Source organism: Anas platyrhynchos, chromosome 21 (assembly GCF_047663525.1).
Source record: "Anas platyrhynchos isolate ZD024472 breed Pekin duck chromosome 21, IASCAAS_PekinDuck_T2T, whole genome shotgun sequence".
NCBI lineage: Eukaryota > Metazoa > Chordata > Aves > Anseriformes > Anatidae > Anas > Anas platyrhynchos.
The window spans coordinates 7,796,725-7,818,701 of record NC_092607.1 but is presented as its reverse complement, the minus strand read 5'-3'; the positions used below and the strand labels follow the sequence as shown (position 1 = coordinate 7,818,701).

The 21,977-nt window shown below is 42.6% G+C and overlaps 1 long non-coding RNA gene across 12 annotated transcripts in view; it reads right to left on the bottom strand.

The window, feature by feature from the left end:
* The window catches only part of LOC106014718 (uncharacterized), a 127,299-nt gene that overhangs the window by 35,794 nt on the left and 69,528 nt on the right, over window positions 1–21,977 (bottom strand). For 5 of the 12 annotated variants that reach the window (XR_011804444.1, XR_011804449.1, XR_011804451.1 and 2 more), the window contains 4 exons: window positions 16,673–16,850; window positions 7,634–9,944; window positions 4,610–4,672; window positions 1,014–1,171 (listed from right to left, as the gene is read on the bottom strand). This is a non-coding gene — a long non-coding RNA (uncharacterized lncRNA). Of the gene's footprint in view, window positions 1–1,013; window positions 1,172–4,609; window positions 4,673–7,633; window positions 9,945–11,551; window positions 11,657–16,672; window positions 16,851–21,977 lie in introns of all 12 variants that reach the window. The other 7 variants (XR_011804450.1, XR_011804446.1, XR_011804455.1 and 4 more) reach the window with 7 other exon arrangements.

The window sequence follows — 21,977 nt, the reverse complement described above, 5'->3', positions numbered from 1 at the left end:
TATTTAACTGCTGCTGCTGAGTTGCTATATGAAGAGGAAAAAGCAAAAGGCATCTCACTGCTACACTGACAGCAACAACAAAATCATACCCACTCTTTCTGAAGCCAGCAGTTAGAATGCTTTTTTTTTTTTTTTTTTTTGCTGGTTTTAATGTAATATTTAAGTTGGAACTAAAACAGACCATGGAACATTAAATCACTACCAAATGCAAATTTACCTATGTATCTGAACTAAATTTTCTCCTACATTTACAAAGCAAAATTCTGCCATTTGAACTGTGAGCTCCCATTGCGTTTAATGGGAGGGAGCAAACTCTAGACATTACTTGGAATATACATGCACTTATCTTGTTGTTACAGGTCTCCCTCGCAGAACTAAAAGACAGCTTTAGTATCAGACAGTATCTCTCTGGGGTCATACCCAATGAACAGTGTTTTTTGAAAGGATTATTTCAAAGGAACTCTGAGAAAGAATCTAATGACTTGCAAGCTACAGAACTGCAGCATGGGAGGAAGTAGATAATGGAATATGACAGCAATGCATTTTTCATAAATCCAGTGATTTCTATCATAACGAGAAACCCATCTATAATTCGGAGAACTTCCCCCCCCCCGCCCCAAAAAGGAAACCTACACTGTTGCAGAAAGTGCACTGAAGTACAAAATGAAACAATAATGATGATGATGTTACTGATGAGTCCCACAGCTCTGTTTTCCCTCCCATCTCACTAAGGTTTCAGGCGTGATTCAAGAGAAGCAGCTCCAATCCCTCTCTGCCTCAGCATCACTAACCAGGGAAGCTCACAGGCATACAACAGAGACCTCATGATAGATGCGAAACCCTAGAGAAGAGGCTGTTCTTTATCTGCTGGAAGTTAAGGCCTGCATCTGCTCTCAATTAGCAGGCAATTAGGGGAGTTGAAAACAAACCTGTTTACATTGGCTATGAAGTCTAAAATAATTTGTGAGATGTCAGGACAGGATATTAAGATGTTAATGATCTTGTTTCCTTACTTTTTTGCATGCAGTGTAGTATCGCATCTTCCTTTCACAGCTCCATGTTCAATGACAGATTGATTGACTTCTGGCAGGGTAGGAAACCACCAGAGATGGTTGTGATGGGAGAATTGTCTGGCGAATAGTATGTACTGGGGACCTGAGGATAAGGAGTTCTTTGGGGAAAAAAAAAAAAAAAAAAAAGGAAAAGAAAAAAAGAAAGGTTGCTGTTCATTTTTAATTGTGAAGTAATGTCAGGTCGTGCATTACAGCGGTCAGAGGTTTCAACCACAATTCCCATAGTAAAGGCCTGGTGTGCAACCTCCTGCAAATGTCAGAAACAGTGACTGAACGAATCCAAAAACAACTGTTTGCAGATTTTGACCCCAGTTCTTCCTCCACAAAGTCCAGCCTAGGCCAGCAACCGCAGTACAAGAGTATTGGTGATAGGATGGTTGGACTAGATGATCTTGTAGGTCCTTTCCAACCTTGTGTTTCCTATGATTCTAAGAGGCTGTTTGCTCCCCCAGGACTTACCCTGCATTAAATGTCTGTGGAAGACCATCACCTATAAACTCCATATTAGGATATGGGAGAAGATCCTGCTTATTTCAGTGCTGCTTCTTTCCAAATATCTCTCTACAGCACTAGCTCTTCAGATGGAAATTTTCACCACTGACCACCCAATTCAGAGGTCTGTTAGGGTGAGGTTGCTGAGGGCTCAGCTATCGCCTGCTACTTTTGCTTGGGTCACTGCCGATCAGTCACATAAAAAGGCTTTGCAGAAACATAGTCTTCCTTGAGCAGGAATTGACGAGTGGCATTGATATCCTTTACTTCTGAAATCACTGAACTGGTTTCCTTTCACACGATACAGTAGAAGAATGGTGGAATGGATCTGAAAAGCACCTGCCTGGAACACACTTTTTATACTTATTTAATAGAGGAGGCTAGCTGTCCTGGTGACTGCCCAGGTTAATTCTGTCAAACACAGTGGGGTAGCTATCATGCTGCCCTCAGATGATACAGTCATCACATTTTACCTTTAACCCTGGTAACTAAACAAAAAAATTGTTTTAGTAAAAAATTTACTCCAAGTTGACAAATTTACATTTTTACTACTCTAACTCATCAACAAAGCTACCATAATTATTTATGTCATGCAAGAATAGGCCTAAATTCACCTCTGCCCTCCACATTTCGAAAATCCAGTGAACAAGAAGTGCACCACAGGTGCCACTGTGCCCTCTTGTGTTCTCCTCTGGGCCATCTCCTCTTGTCTTTTTTTTTTTTCCACCACACTCTATGGATCGAGCTCTAATAAGAGCCAGGTGTTCAATCCCCCGGGCTACAAAATAGCTTTAATTATAATATTAATAGCATTCTGCTAAATCAGAAAAAAAATACAACAAATAGGTCAGTATTTGTGGTTACATTTTTCAATGTCCTGGCGTTTGTTTTCTTTCCAATTTTATGTTTCTCACTGGCATTTATAATGCCTAAGAGACATTCCAGAGGCCAAAATACAGGCGATCTGATCTTTGCATGATATTCCTAACTTTCCACAAAAAGAAACACTAGCAGATCGCATCTACATTATACCAGTCCCAGAGGTATACCCTTGAGTCTTGACCTCCTTTGATGAAAAGCAGAAGAGCTCAGTATTATTAGTATTTATTGTTATTATCTTAATTGCTACTATTATTAAGCAGCCCATGAAATAGATTAATATAAATAACCCAAACACAGACATTTGAAACACAAATTCAAGCACATAGAAAAGACACCCCCTATTTACCAAATATTATGCCAAATTAATTTAATACTTTCCATTAATAACTCTTGCAAATGCATACTGAATGAGTCAGTCAATAGTAAAGGTTAGGATGAATGTGTAGAGTACAGGAATGCCAGCTAGTCTCCTTTGTGGATACCTATCTAAAAGATTAAAAAAAAAAAAAAAAAAAGAAAAAAGGCATTATAATGGTCCCATAACTTAGTTTCTGGCAGTAACATTCAGATTGAGTTCGTTCAGTTCAGAAGTCAAACAAAACCAAAAACAAACAAGCAAAAAACTCAGAAAGTGACAGCAAATTCTAGATGTGCTCCTAGCCCGGCCACTTGGTTGCTACCACTCGATGCAGTGAGCTCAACCCATTCACTCCTAGCTCTATTGACTCCTCACAGCTGAGAGTAGTAAAACATGTTTTTGTCAGTAAATTAGAGTCCTGTGACTCAGACATTGACACACAGGGTGCAGTCGCCGTGTGTACAGTAACATGGTGCCATATTTAGAATTTCTAACCATAACCACACTTGCAAAAAAACTGCATTAGATCAGCAGGCAGTTTCCCGGACTCCCACTCCTTGTTTCTGCCTTCAGGAATCCAGATTATTTGTCTTGTACCATATAAAGTTGCTTAGGAGATAAAACAGCACGAAGGAAAAACAGAGGGGCCTAACAATTAGCTGTAATCTGTTCTGGCTTGAATAGATAATGCTTATAGTGGAAAATAGCAGATTGGGGGGGGGGGGGGAGACGACGGAGGAAGCTGCAAATAGAAACCTAATATGAAAACAAATCTTTTCGCCTACTTTTTATATTTTAAAAATTTTAAGTCATCATTAGCAGCAGGTACTAAATTTACAGTTTTGGCCAATCTTCATTAATTTCATTTGTCCTCGTACAGGCTGCTGTGAACATCAGCAGAGACAAAGCAGCAAGATCTACCGAGTGTTGGACATCAGCACTGTGCAACTCCTGCTGCAGTGAGCAGCCACCCAGAGGGAACATTTCAGCTGTCTTCTCCCTCAAGAGCAGGTCTGGTGCTTTCTAAAGGCACCACGTATTTATTTATTGAGAGAGTGAGTGCACGTATTGCTAGTAGATGAAGAAAGTTGAGAGATGCACACAATTGCACAGGATGTTTTGGGATTAGAGGGGATCAGAAGCTCATGCTTTCATTGCAAGAGAGACTGTTTAGCAGTGAGGGCAGCCAAGATCAAAGATACCTGTCCTGGGAAAGGAGAGTCAGATAAACATCATGAGCTAAGGAAGATGACAAGCACAGGAAAAGGGGATCGGGGACATATCAGATAACTCTGACCTAGGTCCCAGCACATCTACTGCTTGCTAAAGAAAAGGAGACAGCCCTATACAGGTGTATTTATTATTTTGTCTACACTTGTTTCTTTTCCATGCTATGTAAGAGAGAATCATTTTAGCACCGTAGGCAACACCTGCATGCACACTGCTCTCAAAACAAGCATCCAAGGAATTACAGGGTGAGCAGGGAGCGCCTGTGGGGTTGCAAATCTACGAAAACTCATGGATGTCAAGTCCAAAAGGTCATGTCTGATCCTGTGGTTTTAGGGCAGCTGCACCACAAAGCTTTGCTGCCTCAAGTACGCTACCGGGCACTGAAGGAGGAAGCATCCCAGCAGATGGGATTCTTTTAGTGAGAACACAGAAAGAAAACAAAGGGCAACAGGGAAAAAAAAAATAAATAAAAAATAAAAAATAAAAAAGAGGAATCAACTATTTCCCTGATCAGTTTTGTTTAAGTGCTGAGCTCTAACAAGCCCTCTTACAATAGCACCAATGTGCTACTGACCTGGTTCCTTTTGATGTGTTATCAGGGCAGCGAAACTGTGGGGTCCAGTTATCCAGGAGACATCTGAAAAAGAAATCAGAGCTGAGAGAATTAAGACCCTTCGCAATATTGCCATTTTGCAGTGGACCCCAGGAAGCCCCTTAGGTTAGCTCCCTCTACTTAGCGTATGTTTCTCTATTGCAAAAGCCTCAGCATCGCTCCTGCTCCATTTTTTGCCTCTCAGGAGGCTGGCAGCAGCGGAAGGGGGGGGCTGGCCAACTCTGCCATCACTGTTTATTTTCTGGGAAGTCAGACTTGGTCAAGAGGAATGAATCTTGTGTTCATTTTAAGAAAGTTTATATTTGACTCTGGTAGGGCTGGGAGGAGGTGAATGATAGGAAGGAGAGGGAAGGATCAGAGACCTTGTGGGGCTGCCCCCAAACACCACAGGCAGCCTTCTCCCTGTTCCCAAGGCAGCCAGATGAAGCAAAGGACCACAATCAAACACCCCTGATTTATTTTTTTTTTTCTTCAAGGCTCGGAGACTGCTGTAAATCTAAATCCATATCTTACCCCATAGCTGACCTTGTAGCCCATGAAAAAATGTAAACTAAACTTCCTACTTTTAAAACTCAACTTCTAAATGTCAGAACACTTTGCAGCACAATCTGGCATATCCTGAAGCAAAGGTCTCTGTTTCCTATCCATATTTTGGGGGTCCCCAAAAGTCTCATCAGGCATTGCTGCCCTGCAAGAGAGAGTAAGGGGATTCTTCACTTCGTGAAGTAACTGGAGCCATTCTGCTGGCACAAGGCACAGAGCTAGAAGGGAAGAACAGAGCTGAGCCAGCCCAGGCTCTCACCCCAGCTTTGCACAGTTACACAAAGCTCTTCTAATCTGCTTGGGCCACATCGTAGCAGCAGGACAAGGGAAATGGTTGCAGAGCAGACATGACATTATTCCTTCTCCTCTAGCTGTGTGCAGGGAGTGTAAGCTATACAGCCCTGGCGGCACGCAGAGGAAGCAGTAAATGGAGGTGCTCCGTGCAGACTCTGTGTTCCCCCACGCAGTGTAAGCCAAAACCAGTCCCTGCAATTCAGTGCAATAATATAGGAAGCTTGCTGGCTTCTTCTCCCATCTGTCTCCTGTGGGTATAGACTCCTGGCCTCTGAGGAAACCAAGAATGCCATCCTTCTAGATTTATAATCACAGAGATTTAGAAAATACTGTGTTGTTTTTAGATGTCTTGAAGTGAAAGGGAAAAATAAATAAATAAACTATGTGGGCGTTGCCACTGGGAAAAATATATATTTATATATCTGATCTCAATCAACCAACCACATTTACTACTCTGCAGCCATGGCCAGGCTTACTAAATAAACCACCACTGTCATCCCTTTATTCTTTTCAATACTTCTTAGGGGCATCCATCTTCCTTAACACAGCGTCCCTGATTTCAAAAGCCAGACGCAAATTAATTCCGGGAATCCTACGGTGGGGAGACATTAAAGCCCATTTAGAGGTTTCTGTGGAAGCCTCTCTCCATGCTTATTTGAGTCAACTCAGACTTGGAGTGGAGCAGGCTGGAGCCAGCCTGGAGGAGCTGGAGGTTATAGGTCTGCGGCAGACTGCAGGGACATGCTGGGCTGGGCTTATGCAATAACCGAGGGTTTTGTTTTCTGTGGTAGGGTGTCGGTGGTGCGTGCATGGGAGGAGGGGACAGGGCAGAGCTCTGTTTTAGGGAACTAAATTAAGTATTTCTTTTATTTTTCTTTTAACTCCTTCAGCCTTACTCAAGGCATTAAATCTCATAGGTTTCATTTCCACAGACCAGCTGCCTTCAAGATTTCCTCTACAGCTCCCCTAGCCTAGGAAATACAAGGGTGGGAAAAAAGGAGGGGGAGCACAGCCACAATATTCAGAAGAAATGTGACTAACATCTCCCAGGGCCCAAAGAAGGAAAGAGGCTGGCTATAGGTTTGGGGGTTTAAGTTACTGCTCTGGGTTAGGTGTTAAGTAGCATCTCTCCCTCCAACATGTAAACATTTACACTGCTAAGTGCCTCGCTTGCTCTGTTTTCTAACAGAGGGTTTAAGACACGGGAAGAGTTGAGATGACAGCAGCCTGCCTCCTGGCTCCCCTGGCCCAGGGGGGGTCCCTGGGTCAGCCACCACAGCTGCAGCATCACGGTGTCCCAGCCACACTCTTAGCTGCTGGCATCAGCACAGAGCATAAATGAACATTGTGTTTTCTCTAGCTCATAAAATTCACACAATTTGTCAATAAGCTCTCATATTTTTATATTAATTTTGCAGGGATTTTTTTTTTCCGGGTATTGTTGAACATTGCTTCAGACAATCCGGCGATAAAATAACCATTTCCTGAAGATACATTTCCTTCCTTTGTGCTTCAGAAGAGGAAAAACACCTTGTCCTAAGCGGATGTGCTGAAAGGTTTGGGTTCTTTCAGAGAATTGGCCATCGTTCGGAGCTAAGCTCGCTCCTTAGCTTGTGACCTACCTGCCTGTGGGAGCGTGCCGGGCACCGTGCTCCCCACAAGGTGCTGAGCGGGCCCTACCCAGCAGCTGCCTCCAACCCCCTGCACATGCAGCCCTGTCTGGCCGCATCCACACCCACATCTGCAGCTGAAGTTGGTGACTCTCCCCCACGTTCAGCAACGGCCAAACCAAAAAGTCAGCTCTGCTTACTCCCCGGTCTTTGGGAAGTGTTTGATCTAGCCACTAATACTAGGATTATATTGGTTTGAGAAGCACAAGCTGAAGCCAAAGTGGTCACTGGACACTCAGGGAAAACAACCAGCGATAAGAAGATAAGAAAACAAGTTGCTATATTGCACCCAGCGTCCTTCTCTTACTGATAGCCGGGGATTTGGAGGAAGGTAGAGAAAATTCCCCAGGTGTTCAGGCATTGGGAGTGACCACGAAGGGACCCTTCTCCAGTCACCTGGGGCAGCCAGCCCAGTGGCAGAAACACCGAGGAAAAAAATGGAAAAGGACCTCTTATGTTCTGGTGGACTGGTTCTTACCAGCACTTCCACACTCCATCGGTTATTTGAGATTTCTGCTTCGCAGGATTTTGCAAAGTGAGACTGCAAGCCACTGAAACCTGCTGGTGTTTTCTGTATGGACGATATCAGAACAGGCATTTCTCAGAAGCAGAGATGGACAAAAAAGTATTACCAAGACCTCCCTGATTCAGATATTTCGTTCAGTAGTTTTTAAAGCTCTGTTAAAGTTTTTCTTTATGTTGTTCACAGGACAAGACTTATTCTTGCCTATTTTACAAATCGGTGGCAAATCCACTTCAGTGGGCTATGCCTCAGTTTCCTAACTACACCATGAGAACAAAGTATCCTCCTTACAAACTGGGGCTAAATGGTTTCTGGCCATAACAGACATGAGCTACTGTTAGAAAACGGCCTTACAGCCAGTGTCTATAAATGCTTAAGAAGACAGGATCAAAAGCAGCAATTCAGGGAACAGAAGCTAAATGCAAAGGAATAGAAACTAAATTCCTTGAAAGATCTATAAGAAAAAAACACAACAGACACATTAATTATTTAACAAAACTCAGATGTCCATTAATGGCTACTTAGACAGCGTTTTGGCAGGATATCTTAGCTGCTGTATCGCTATTGTATCCCTGTAACTGCACATTTTGCTTCAGCTCGCCCGTGAGCCATTTCTCTTTCTCCTGTCAATGCGGGTGAGACTCCGCAGCTCCCCGGCTCATTACGAGAGGTCTCTATTACCATACGCGCTCCTAAAGCCAGCACCCAAAAAGCCTTCCATGGACCGCTGAACAGCAAAATGAAGTCGTCAACTCTAGGGAAAAAGAAGCAGTGACAGATTTTTTTTTTTTTTTTTCCAACTGCAAATCAGTGAAGCCCCATTTTACTAAAATAAAGGACCAGATTCTCATCTACATCAGCCAACAAAGCTTCGTAAAGTGACTGAGATCAGAATCTGGCCGATAAAAATAGACAGCTTTGAGAAATCATATTTAGTGCTCTTGGGTGCCGCCTGCAGGTTTTGAAACTGCAGTTTACTAATAACTATTCCAAAACAATGCTGAGCACAGTCATTTGTAGAATAAAAAAAAGACTAATTACACTAAAGTTCCTAGAGAAATCAAAGAGTGAAAATAAGACTTTTTTTTATTCATTTTTAAGTAAATAGAAGTTGAGATGTGCCTTTTTTTTTTAATCACAGTTAAATTTAGTGATGATTTAAATCTGAAAGGTAAGATTTAAAAAACAAGTCAGAGTGCCATAAACTCTGGCAAATCAACCTGGGAGGAAACAGGCCCAGGAATATTCCCAGATATTGCTCTCTCTAACACAACGCTGTGCCTTGATGAGACCTCATGGACCTTTCGCCACATAAATACTTCTGAGGATCCTCATTCCAGCCCCAAAGTTGGACCACATATGGAGATGTACAAAGTTGCTGTTATTTTCAGGCAAATGCACCTTTTTTTTTCCCCACTCATTTTGGCAATACTTCATCATGCTTTTTACTTTCCAGAGGCTCTGGGTTCAGTGTCTGGAGGCAACCTCCTCAGAGGTACGATAACAGAGCAAGACGGCAATGTGCCACCTGGAAGTAGGGGCAGAGCCTTGCTGGAGCTACCTGCCCCATGACAAACAGCTCCCATGAAGGTCTCCCATTACTTGTGCCTTCCCGTCCCTCCTTGTTCTCCAACCTTGGGATGGTTTCCCGAAGGGCTCTGCATTTGTTCTGGCAGCAATCCCTATTTTGCTTCCTCACAGTCCCCTGGGTCTGAGGCTGCTGCTGTCTCCCCTTCTGCTCCTGGTCCCACCACTTCCTCCCCGTGTCCTGTGCTGGAAGTACAACTCAGCTCCTGCTGACCCAGTTACAAAAACACAGGTTATTTGTTTACGGAGCACATTACACACTCAGAGACACGGTTGAAAACAGCTTAAAGGGGATGTGGGGGCCTCCTAGGTTAAGTAAAAGTCATTGCTGATAGGCAGCTCTCTTGGATGGCCTGAGCCCTGCTGTGGACAAGGGACTTGCCCTGTGCATGTCCATGCTGGGCTGGAGGCAGTGACAGCACCTGCTGAACCCAAACATCACCTGGCACAGGAGAACCCACCTGGGGATGGAGGAGGGGTACACAGAGGACACCTGAGTCCTCTGCAGGCCTGCATGGTCCTCATCTTCAGTTCTGAAGGTGTTAAGTGCAAGGCAAAACAAGAGGAGGAAGGAGCTTGAACAATTTCAAGCTCAATTCCCATTTTTTCAATGGAAAAATTAAGTAACTTACCTTTTCTGATGATCTTAGACCTGGCATTGCATCCGGGCTGTATTGACCTGTGACATCATTAAAATTTAGCTTTTAAAATCCTTTCTATTTGCTTTATGGAGAAAGAAGACAGTTGGCTCACCCCCAAGGCAATGCATATTCTGTTCTGTAAAGAATCTCAGCAGTAGTAGACATTTTTTCAAAATATTTCCAAAGTGTTTTTCAGGTTTTTACCAATTGAATTGGAAACACTGATTTGGTTTTAAAATGAATACAGTCATAATAAAGAAGTCTGAAAGTTACTGTATGACTGTTTAAAAAAAATAAATCTTTTCTTGTCTAAATATAGAAGAAAAAGGAAAAGAACAAAAGAATGGAACAAGAGGGAAAATCTACCTGAAATAAAGACCTGGTATGTATCAAAAAAGAGCGTATTCATTCACAGTCTTTTTTTTCCCCCAAAATGATGCAGTTTACCACTGTAGCAATTTTTCATGGAAATTGCTTTATTGTCCACACAACCATATTCACGTTAAAAAAATAGGACCCAAAGAACACATTTGAACCACTGCTCATAAAATATACTCTTTTTCTCCATTTCAATGCTTTCTCTCATTTGTCAAGTCACCCCCAGGAGTTCAAGGCCCTCTGAATTGAAAAAGAAAGGAGAGAAGGAGAGAGGAGATGGCGAGAACAAGGGAGGGATGCGAAAAGGAGGAGAAAGAATCGTAGAATATCCTGAGTTGGAAGGGACCCATAAGGATCATCGAGTGCAAAAGCGAGAGGAACAGCCCTGACACGGCAGAACTGTAACGGTTCAGTGGCCTGTTGGAAACCTCCAGTGGCACCCACAGAAATCCATCGGTCCCGGATGACTGGTCACTTGCGGGCTGTGCAGCACACCCACCAGGGGCTGGACAGGGAGCCAGCTGGCAGGCTGCTGACACAGCCGAGCGGCAGAGCCCGGCGCTGTGAAGGTGCAGGGAGCAGCCCAGCAGCGTGCGCTTCACGGGCCTGAGCTTGCAGGGGGACGGCTGCGTTCCTGCCTTGCCCTTGGGAGGAGGAGAGAGGAAAGGGGAAGGGGATGCACGTCTGGCTATCGTCAGTCTGCTTTTACATTTTAATAGAGGCCTGGGCGATATTTCATTTCAGGGTTAGGCTGAAGCCTCTCTCTGAAGCTGGCTGCTTGTTCATCTAGAAAGCGAAACACCAGCCAAAGCTTTTAAACATATTACCACTCTTCTTATTAGGAGATCTTTCTTCGGAGGAAGGAAGAACTAGTTCTAAAAAAGATGTAGGGGAAAGCATTCTGATTCTTTTTTTCCTCTTATACATAGCCTGAAAGCTGAGCATTAGCATCCGTGTGAGAATGTGGGAGAAGAACAAGGATTAAAAGTGCATCATTATGAAGTGTTTTTTCATCCAGAGGATCCCAAGTGTCCTCTCCACCACCAGTAACACTAATCTCACCAGAGAGCTATGAGCACTCAGCGAGCAAAGGACAGCCAAAAAGCCAAGAAAACAAGGTCCAGGGGAACCAGTATTGTCATGAACTTCACCAGTGAAGCTCACACTCAATAAATGAGGAAATACAAACTCCCCTGCTGCTGCTACCCTGAACAAGGTACCCGTCACCAACAGAAATTAAGAACAAAGCCACTAACAGGCAGCTCACCCGCTTCTGAAATGCAGGCCCCAAGTGAGTGGAGCCCAGAAGGTCACCCGATTGCATCGCTACGTGACGGCCTCAGGAAGTGAAGAGCGCCGTATCTATGTGGAACTAAAGGCGATATTTCGAGCAGGAAGTTGGTTAGGAATGGGAGCAGCAGAATAAATACAGTGTCAATGAGAAGAAAAACAAAACAATAGCGTGCTTTCCAACTATCTAACATAAATGAGCACTTACAGCAAAACTGAGAAATACTGTCTTTCTTACACAGACGGCTTACTTATGCTTGTTTCCAGACCATATACTTACATAGCTACAATAATGGCCCTACAAGGTGAAGTAAATAAGTCAAATATGGGCTTGCTGGAGACATTGCTGGAGCCATTCTGCTGCACTCCAACAGAGCCTGTCTCTGTGGGTGAGCGCAGACAGCCTTGTGCTTGCTTCACCCCCACTCCAACCAGTTTCAAGCCCTGATGCTCCATTAGCATGCTGTTATTCCTGACCTGTTAAGCTCACATCCTCAAAAAAACCTTAGTAGCACAGGTGCAGTGCCATGGTACAGACTATAACTGGCCTGCATGAAAGCTTGACCCCATAGAGCAGATGTGAGTATCTGTACCCATCTGGCTGACCACATCTATAGACCCAAACAAACGTGGCATCCTTTCAGACTGCCCTTAAGGACACATTTCTTCCCAAAGCCATTCCTGCCTGTAGCTCTGACAGCACAACATACGGTCTGGGGCTCACAACAGCTCAGCCCTGACCTCCTGCAGACTCCAGCTCCAGTCTCCCTTTCTGTGCCCAGACACGTTCCCTTGGTGTCGGTGGCAAATCTCCCCTTTGGCTCAGCTTGTTATGGATTTGGTCAAGCCTGGTCTTGTTTCTTTTGAAGTTAGCAGGAATACTCTAGCAGGGGCACAGGATAATGTCTTTTTTTTTTTTTTTTCCCAATTTCTAGATTTTTTTAAAAGTCAGATTAACTTTGTGCAATTCAACCTGAAGCCCCCCGCTCTGACTGGTCCCAGTCCTTATGCCCTAGGTTTTATTCTCTGGAGTTTGCATCCTGGAGTCCCAGCAGCAGCAGCAAAAGCAGCTGCCAGCATCCTGGGAATATCTGCCTTGGGATCTCAACTACTGTGTGAAGTTGCTGCTCTCCAGTTCGAGAGTTGTGTTTGCAAAGGAAACCTGTCCAACAACAACACTGAGCGAGAGGAAAAAAAGGAGGAAAAAGGGCTTTATATAACAGAATTAACAGAGCTGTTGCAATAGTAACATGAAGTTAACAGGCAGCTTTTCCTCCTCTTTCTCTCCCCCCGCCCCAACCTCCTCCTCTAACAGCAGCTCCATTTGTTTTTGTTTCCAAGCTTCTTTTACTGGCCACTCACACAGCCCCGCTCCCTTTGTCTAATTTGGATCTCGAACTTCCATGCAACCGACTCTTGCTGTAACTGTAAATCTTTTTATGGCCCTTCTGCCTCTGAACTGTAAAAGCAATGCCACTGTAAGCTGCCTAAATGGGTCGTAAATCCACTTAGTGCACTGAATGAGGAAAAAAGTTTTTAAGGGAAAGAAGGAAAAAAAAAAGGCAAACTAAGGTGGCTGGAGGGACGCAGGGGAAAAAAACAAAAAAAAAAAAGCAAAAACAGAATGTATTTGCTAAATGGAACCAAAATAACAGGAGTCAAAGGGAAAATATGAATGCTGAGGGGGAAAAAAAAAAAAAAAGAAATAATGAATCTTGGTGGTAAAAACAAAATGCTTCTGAAGAGCTGCTCAGTTTATTAATGCTCACTGGAGGGTGTTGGTTGCCCTCTACTCCTGCTGGCATCGGTAGGACCTGGTAGCACCAGCAGTCCACAGGATGGCTAGCAGCTAACAGGCTCTCTTTTTCCACTGGGTGGTCCAAGGACTGGTATCTGGGTTTAATCCTAGCTCTGCTGCACTGCCTGCCTGAGCCACAGGCTTAATCATGGCTCTGTGCCTCAGTTTGTTCATCTGTAAATGGGAGACAGAGATATTCCCCTTCTTTGTAACATGTCTTGAGAGCTGCTGAAATACCAGCAGAGAAGGGCCAGAACTGATTCCTGCGGCAGTCAATAGCAACGGTTCCATTTGTTTCTGTAGAAGTGGAACTAGCCCAAAATGGGCAACTTTTGTCTATGTAATTTATTGCATTTATCAGCATGGTATCTGAGCTCTAAGAGTATAATCCAAATTCCACTGAATTCAGAGGGTGTCTTTCAACTGCATTCAGTAAGTTTTGGATTTGACCCCAAAGTCACAAAAAAACTGAGAAATATGTCAAAAGAATGTAAGTGGGTGTGAGTTGAAATTGAGGAGTTTGGAGACTGGAGTATGCAGAACAGTAGCTATTTAAAGACTGAGTTTGCTACTGAGTGTTCCCTTTTAATAGGGTTATATAAATACATTCCCGTCTCAATATATGTGGAAAAACAGGCAGTGAGGTGAGATTCTATTGCTTTATTTCTTATGGGAAATATTGTGCATAGCTAAACCACCTCTTCCCCTTTCCTCACCCACCACCCACAGTCGCTGGAAGCATTCAGCAGCTGTGTGCAGTGTGAAGAGTCACATCCGGGAGCAGTGCGAGAGTTAAAAAGTTCACAGCCCTGCCTTTATAATAAAGCCCCTGTTTTCATTGCCTTCTCACTTCGCCTAAAAGACTTGATCTGAGTTTTGGCACTCAACATGTCAGAACGGGAGGGGAGACTGGCTGTGCCTTTTATTATTATTATTATTTTATTGCTCTGCTCCCTTGAAAGGAAAAGAGGGGAAAAAATAATAATAATAAAAAAACGTTCTTGCCTGGCTCTGCGCAAAGAAGAAATGAGTTTCAGCACAGCTCCCTCTGGCCAGGTGTGTGCCCTGCAGAAAGTCTCTGCCACGATGGGCACCAAGGGGCGTCTTGACTGCTAGTCTCAGGAAAAATATCAGTGGCCAAGGAGGACTGAGAGGTGAACCCCTTTCTTCGTTCACCGTTACCGTATGTGGGGCACACTGCCTGATGGTTCAGGTCAGGGGACGCTGATACTGTGACTTAAAAGAATCCCATTAAAATGATGGAAATCTTTGACTATGAAAAGTGGGGTCTGCACCTGGACAGTAATTATGTTTCAAAGGAAATCCATCTGGTATTTTATTGCTTATTCTCTTTGTGCAATTCATGTACAAGAACAATACAAAGACTGGAATATTTCATATCAGGAGGCTTCCAAAAAGCTGTTTACACTCTGTCAGGTCAATAAGCTACAGAGATTTTTGCAATACTATCTCAATTATGGCTAACAATTGAAATACACATTTTTAAAAAAAAAACTTTCCTGAAAACACTGGCATAAGTCCTCGGAGCAGGCAAATGTCTGTAAAACTCCACCAAACTCCATGAAGCTCATATACCAGAGAAGCAGTTAAGCTTTCAGTATCTGGAAAGTTTTATAACTACAACTGACGTCAAGTGAGGCTTATTTTTGCCATCAACAGAGCTAGAGCAATGTGCTCGTGCTGTGGATTGAGCCCTGCCTGCACGCATGTACACAGTGGGACACACCATGGGGTGCAGGACACTGCAGTGATGGGAGACCTTCTCTTTGGGTGAGAACTAAGATTTGCCCGTGTTAATAACACCAGGCTTGAGCTGGACTGGGTCTGTTTGGAAATATCCATGCAAATAAACTAAAAAGAGCACATTTGAAAAAGGAGAACAACATACAGTCCATCAGAAGTGAGTGCCAGTCTTGAAAGACCTTGGGAATGCAACAGCAGTCTTACAATAAAATCACATGAGGCCAGAGCAACTGGATCACAAGGCAACTTCTCCTTCCTTGCCAATTCCGGTGAATTTATCAATTCTAGTGAATTTATCTCAGGTCTCAAGATGACTGATGCTTTCATTACAGCCTTGGCCTCAGCCATTAGGTGATTGTTATGAATCTCAATTTTCATTTTCTCAAGTTTTAGCTGTCACCAATGAAGGAAAGGGTATTCAAAATAAAATATGAAAACTTAAAAGTAAAAAGAAAGGAAAAAAAAAGCAAGGTAATGCCCATAGAAATGAAGGAGACAAATAATAATAATAAAAGGTTATTAGAGTTATTTCCTACATATCTTGAATTTTCAGTGATCACATTTGAAGGCTAGAGCAGACATTACTGACTAGCTGACAGCAGTGAAGTTATCTTTGAATGAAACCAGTGTAACAGAATCTGCATATGATCTACATTTGCCTTAAAATTGTGCAACCCATAGTACAGAACTAGGAAATTGTCACAGATTTATTTTTCACTTCTGACACTCCTTGCATATTGTGGGGGATATAAAATTTGGCAAGGAGTTTGCATTTGTTAGCACATATAAATTTACTAGGAATGTTTGGTCTTGCTGTTAAAGCCTAGATCTAGAACACAGAAATATGTCAGAAGCTGAGTTTCATTTTAAAAAACAATCTTAGAAACCATGTATTCTTGTTGAAAAACTTTACAAGTGAAGCAATTGCACCCAAAAAAAATGAGAAAGCAGAAACTGAATGTAGCCTGAAATATTCTTTTCAAAAACATATTTCATTATTTCTAAAATTTGGAAAGCCTGACTCATGATTTCTAAATCCTTGGAATTGGAAATACTGCTGTTAACTGGCCATCATTGTTTCACACAGCATCATCCAGATCCAAGGACAGATTTCAGTTCCCTCATTAAATTTAAAGAGTAGATTTATTGAAATAACTTGCAGAGTCATAGTGTAGCAGCTCAGATTCAATAGCAGATGTTGGCACTCAGTCTCCTACCCGTACGTTCTGTGTAACTACCACTGCAGGCACTGAAAGGCCACGAATCCCAGAACACTGCATTGCATTTTGGAGGAGTCAGGTAGGAGATTTTTCTATAAACCATCCCCCTGTGACCCAGGCTAATGCAGATAGGTCTAGGCCCCTTAGGAGAATTGCGTGCAGGGGATCTGGACCTCGTCCTCTTCTCCTTGAACTCCCCAGCTGTGAAATTGTTCCGTCGCACAGCATTATCCTGCAAACCACTAGCAAATGTGTGACTAATGCAAGGGAGTCCAGAGCATCCTTACATCACACCAGGGAAGTGAGTCAGACTCACCTTAGGAGAGCTTGTACATCCAAAGAGCAGTACATGGCACAGCGATATTGGCTCAGGAACCTGCACCAAAGCAGGGTGGAGAAGCGCTCTGTGAACTCTCTTGGACTTGTGGGCTCTTGGACTTGTGTGCTAGATCCACTGCGGGCAGTTAGGGAATGTCACCACTGCATGCCACCACCTGGTGAGGGAATGACACCGCCATACGGTCACACTGAAGGGAACAGAATAACAAGGGAAGTTGAAAATATTTCAGCTTCTGGAGTTTTCCAAAAGGTATTCAGAAATATTTAAGCTCAGAAAAGCAATTTTTTGCTTTCCTTAAACAAGTGTGGAAAACAAAAGAGAGATGTGTATGGAAATTAGTGCCTAGCTCTGAACTGCTTCATTTCTGTTTGTTTTGCTTTACTCCTCTTTCCAATGTTTAGGATGGGAACAACTTATTTTGGAGTCAGTATCAACTTTCTTGTTCATGTCAGTTTACTTTGGATCAGGTTCCTAAATTCACATATGCAAACTCAAACAACAATTTCCATCCTACTCTATGCTATTAAGGCAAAAAATCCTCCTCTCAGCTTGAGGAGAACCTGCTGTCGACAAAGTCCTTCCCCTCTGAACCATAACCTTTGACTCGTCCTCTGGGGGAGAACAGAGAAATGCAATCAGGTGCAGAATGCCAATGCATCCCTCTGGGGTGACCGACATCTAATTTCCAAGCAACCCTTAAAAGCTCCATATGGAATTTCATGTTTATATGAAGCAAGAAGAAATAGGAAAACCCAACAGCGAGCACATGCCGTGTGTTCCTTCTGCCTGCGAGCACGGGGCAGTAGCTGAGCCTTCTGAGCTGAGAATGAGCTATGGGGATGGGATGTTCAGCACGCCTGGGTGCTCGTACACTTTATTATTGTTATTTTAACTAAGAAACTAGCTGCTTGGTCCATTTGACGAGGGTACGGCTTTGAGACAGATGTAGAAATAATCTGCAAACATGAGGGTCAGGCAGTGGAACATTTCCAAGACTATATGAAATATTAAGCAAGTGAATGGAAAACATTTATTCTGCATCTAATATTCCACTGCAGACTCAGATTTCTCCAGCTTATCTCTACATTCACATTATAACTGAAGACTAATTGCGTTTTTCTCAGTAGTTTTCTGCAGATACGAAAACATTTAAGCCTAGACTATCCCCACTGCCACCAAAAAGTTTTCCCCACCTCCGGCACCAGCTCAGCAGCCGAGAAGTCAGTGCAGGTGCCAGACACTGCTGGGCTATGTGGAACCTCCACAGCCCGTGGACCTCTGGCAATGAAGCTGAAATGAGGCTCTGTTGTGTGCAGCACGTTGCTAAGATTTTGCCCCCCATTTCAGCATGACCCAGTAGGTTTAAATTGCTTCATTTCTCAGCCAGCCAAGAGCAAATGGGTGGTGGATGTGATCCGGCTTTCACAGGAAATCACTCGGGATTGATTTAGCTTCTCCTTCTCTGTGGTGTATGGGCTCAGAATATGGCCTGGGCACATAAATTGTATACAGAACACCTTCCATGGTTCTGTGTAGTGTTGAAGTTGTCATCCCATCAGAGGAGAAGCTTTTATGAAGCACTAGGTCCAAGCCTATATGGAATAGAAATGACCGCTTTTAGTTGCTCAACAAAAATACAGTCTCATTTCAAAACAGTAACTTTGAATAAGGCAGAACCAAGTAACTTTGATCAATATTTGTTTTTCTTAAACACAGAAACAAACAGAAAATGCTGCTGGCTGTAAAAACAAGTGAACTTTTAGGACTTTTTGTTTGTTTTAAAAAAATTAATAAGGGCTGTGAAATTCAACAAAGTTTTCATTAACAGGATTTCAACAGTTTCAGTTTTGCTTTTGCCTTTTTTGAAAGCAGATCCAAAGATGTTTCATTTTCATTTTAATATGTTTACAGAAGAAAATTTCTACTAGCACTGCTACATTGTTATGTCTGGGGGATGAGTAACAAGATATTGGAGAATTATTCATAAGAATCATTTGTGTGATTTATACACTTTCCTGTGATTGGAACAAGGACCTCATTTCACAGCACTCTCAGTTTCTACCCACAGGCAGATGTAGCGTGGAGGAGAACAGTCACCTGAATCTAGATTAAAGACAGCAGCGATTAAAATCACTGAATAAAAGCTTCTAGACATGAGGTGTTTTTGTCTCAGCTTTGTGCAGCTCATGACAACAGGGTCCTGGCTGCAGACTGCATTTCCCAAGTGACACAGCACTGACAGGCGTACCGGCACCCAACAGCAGAAAGCCGGGCAGAAGGGGGGCTCCTCCACAGCCTGGCCTGAAGACAGGTGCGAGCCTGGCTTCTGATGGAAGAGAAAGGCTGTCAGAAGAAAAGGGAATGCATTTTGCAGACCAATGCTCAATATTCCTGTTATATGGCAGGAAGATCAGGTTTTCAAACAGATAATTTGGACAAATATATGATAAGAGATTTTTAGACTCATTATCCAAGTGTTCTAGTTTTTAAGACACCCATAGTCCACTTAGCTCTAATTATTATGTCTCAAAGTTATTTTTTATCTTTAAGCTCAAACCTTCAAAATTACCCCAAGTGGGCAGATTTCTTTCCTGCTTACCCAGCCAGCTCCCACTGAAGGCAGTGGAGAATTTTCTTCCCCAGGGTCAGGCTAGGGTGTCAAGACTCAGACCTATTTTAGCATCTTACATTCCTTCAGTTCTGAAATCTGCTTTGCTTGCCTCGTTGCTGTAAGGTAAATAGTACGGAACTGCTGACTGCAGAAAGCCTGAAGGAAGTTACCAGCCCAATAAACATCTGATATTTAATACTCATTAACAAAATTCCACTGTTCACATCAGTTTGGTGAACCAGGAGTTAAAAATTACATATTTCAACCATAATATATGATAACACAATGCAATGCACAGCAAAAAGACTGTGTAAACTGCCGTCAGAAATCCCTGCTATTCCTTCAGCATCCCAACCATCACATCCCCAGTCTTCCTACCCAAAGTCGTGTATTCAGCAGAGCCCACCTGCCATAAATCTCAAAGCATTACCAGCTTTTAGCGAAAACCAGTAACATTAGGGCTGGGGGATGATGTATGGGGATGTCACTGACTCCCCCTTCACAGGCACATACCCCTTTCCCCCGGTGCAAGCATTTTTTTTATCAGTTTCAGCGACTCAGCCGTTGAACACATCCCAGCCACCGTGCCAAACGGCGGCAGGGCAGCAGCAGCTCCCTCCCCGTTCAGCAGCGAGCGGTCAGCAGCTGATGTTTATGGGATGGAGACGGGAGCTGGGCATAATTAAGTGGACAATTGAATGGGTTCTGCCTCTCTGATTTCAATTAACCTCTGAACTTTGCAGTGACAAGATCTCATGGTTACCGACTAACTTCAGCCAAAAGCAGCTGCTCTAGCTGGTTAATCCAGCCCCCAAACAGCGTACAGTCGGGGTTTGATGATAGTCTCTTTTCTCTTAATGCTCACCAAAAGAAAAGTGAGTGAAATCTCAGACTTTAATACTATTACTGTTTTTCAACTGGGGACTGATTCTGTTCCCATTTGAAATAAAATGCAGAATTCATACTGATAGGAGGAAAATGAAGTCAAAAGACACACGCACACACACCAACTATGTTAAGGACAGCATTCGCGGCTTGCAGAAGAGATTAGTGTGCACCAACAGATAAATAAATAACATCTTCATTCAAGAACACTGAGATAAGCACACAGCTGACATCAGAGAATAAACCAATCTAGCTACAATAAGAATAGATTTTACTATGAATTACTCATGGTTTTTAGAGAGAACTTTTTAGTCTTAAAAGCAGCAGTTTGAGATCCAATACAGAAGGCTCTCCTAAAATCCTGTATGAATTACAAAGGTTTCTGGCATGCAACAAAACTAGAACTTAAAAATTAAAATTGATCAAAAGAATGCTTTTTTTAATGAAAAAGTCTTTCAAATTCTTCCACTTTTTTTTTTCATTCAAAACTGGAGAGAGAAATCCTGTTTTTCTTGGCCTTTGTTTTCAGCACAACTCTGCCACTTAAAATGTTGACCACCTCTCATTAGCGGACATGGATTTAAGGCTGCTGTCTTTGCTGGGGTTGCGTTGGTTGAAGATGATAAACTGTTACCACTCTGCCTACTGGCTTAAATGAATTTGTTCCTAATCTTTAAGCATCTATACATGAGTGCCAAATCTGAATTTATGACTGCAGACTGTACATTTTCATGTAGCTGTAGTTACAACACCAGGTATGAGACACACTGAAGAGCGTTGAAGCAAAACCAAAGGCTACTGTTATAAAAAGATTATAAATGTCAAAAAACCTGACGAGGCTCATAACATCTAAAACACATGTGGTATCCTATAAGCAACTGCAAGACATTTTCAAGACAAAAACACAGTTGATGGTATAGATAATAAACTTCTCTTTAAAAATGCATTAATAAAAGGCTGTTTAAGAAGAAAAAAAATATGAAGAAATTATAGGACTTTATTATGCAATTCTTCATACTGTAAGTAGTACAACAATTAGTGAAATTCATCACAAGCCTGCAAATACTTTATTCATTACAGTAAATAAGTAACTTCTTGTAATGTAAATCTCACCATCTAGCCTAGCATTATCAAGGGTTTTTTTTCTTTTTTTTTTTTTCTCTCATAACTGATATTTAAGGCATAAATAAGAGCCCAAAATCAAAGTTTCCTTAAAGCTCCCTATCCCTCTTCTTGACATTTAAGAAATTCCAGTGGATGCATTGATAAAATTCCTTCTTCCACCTTCCATAGGAAGATGCCTATGTTGTGGGAGATGGCAGTAATGCCCTTCAGCTTCTCACACATTAGTAGCCCTATCTAATAAAGCCTAATGTCCCAATGATAGAAGCATCTGGCTCTTTTCCCCTAATCAATAATATTCAGCAAAAGTCCCTTCTTCCAGCAGCAGCATAAATTATCAGATATATGCAAATAGACTTGCTAATGTTAATTGCCAGGGCTGATTGGTGATTAATTTTTTGATTATGATCAATCATTCCTCAGGAATCTTAATAAGACATTCAAGGCAATCTGCAAATTGATAATAATTAGGATCCCAACCGGTAACGCATCCACAGCCAACGATAAAACATCCCCATGACTGCGCATGTTTCAGTGAGCAAAGTTCCCCCTCTTGGAAGAACAGAAAAGGGAATGACCAAAGCCTCTTGAGCCTGACGGAACCTGTCCTCATACATACCAAGGAGCTGCTTTTTTGCCATATTTATGTTAAGATTGCTCACA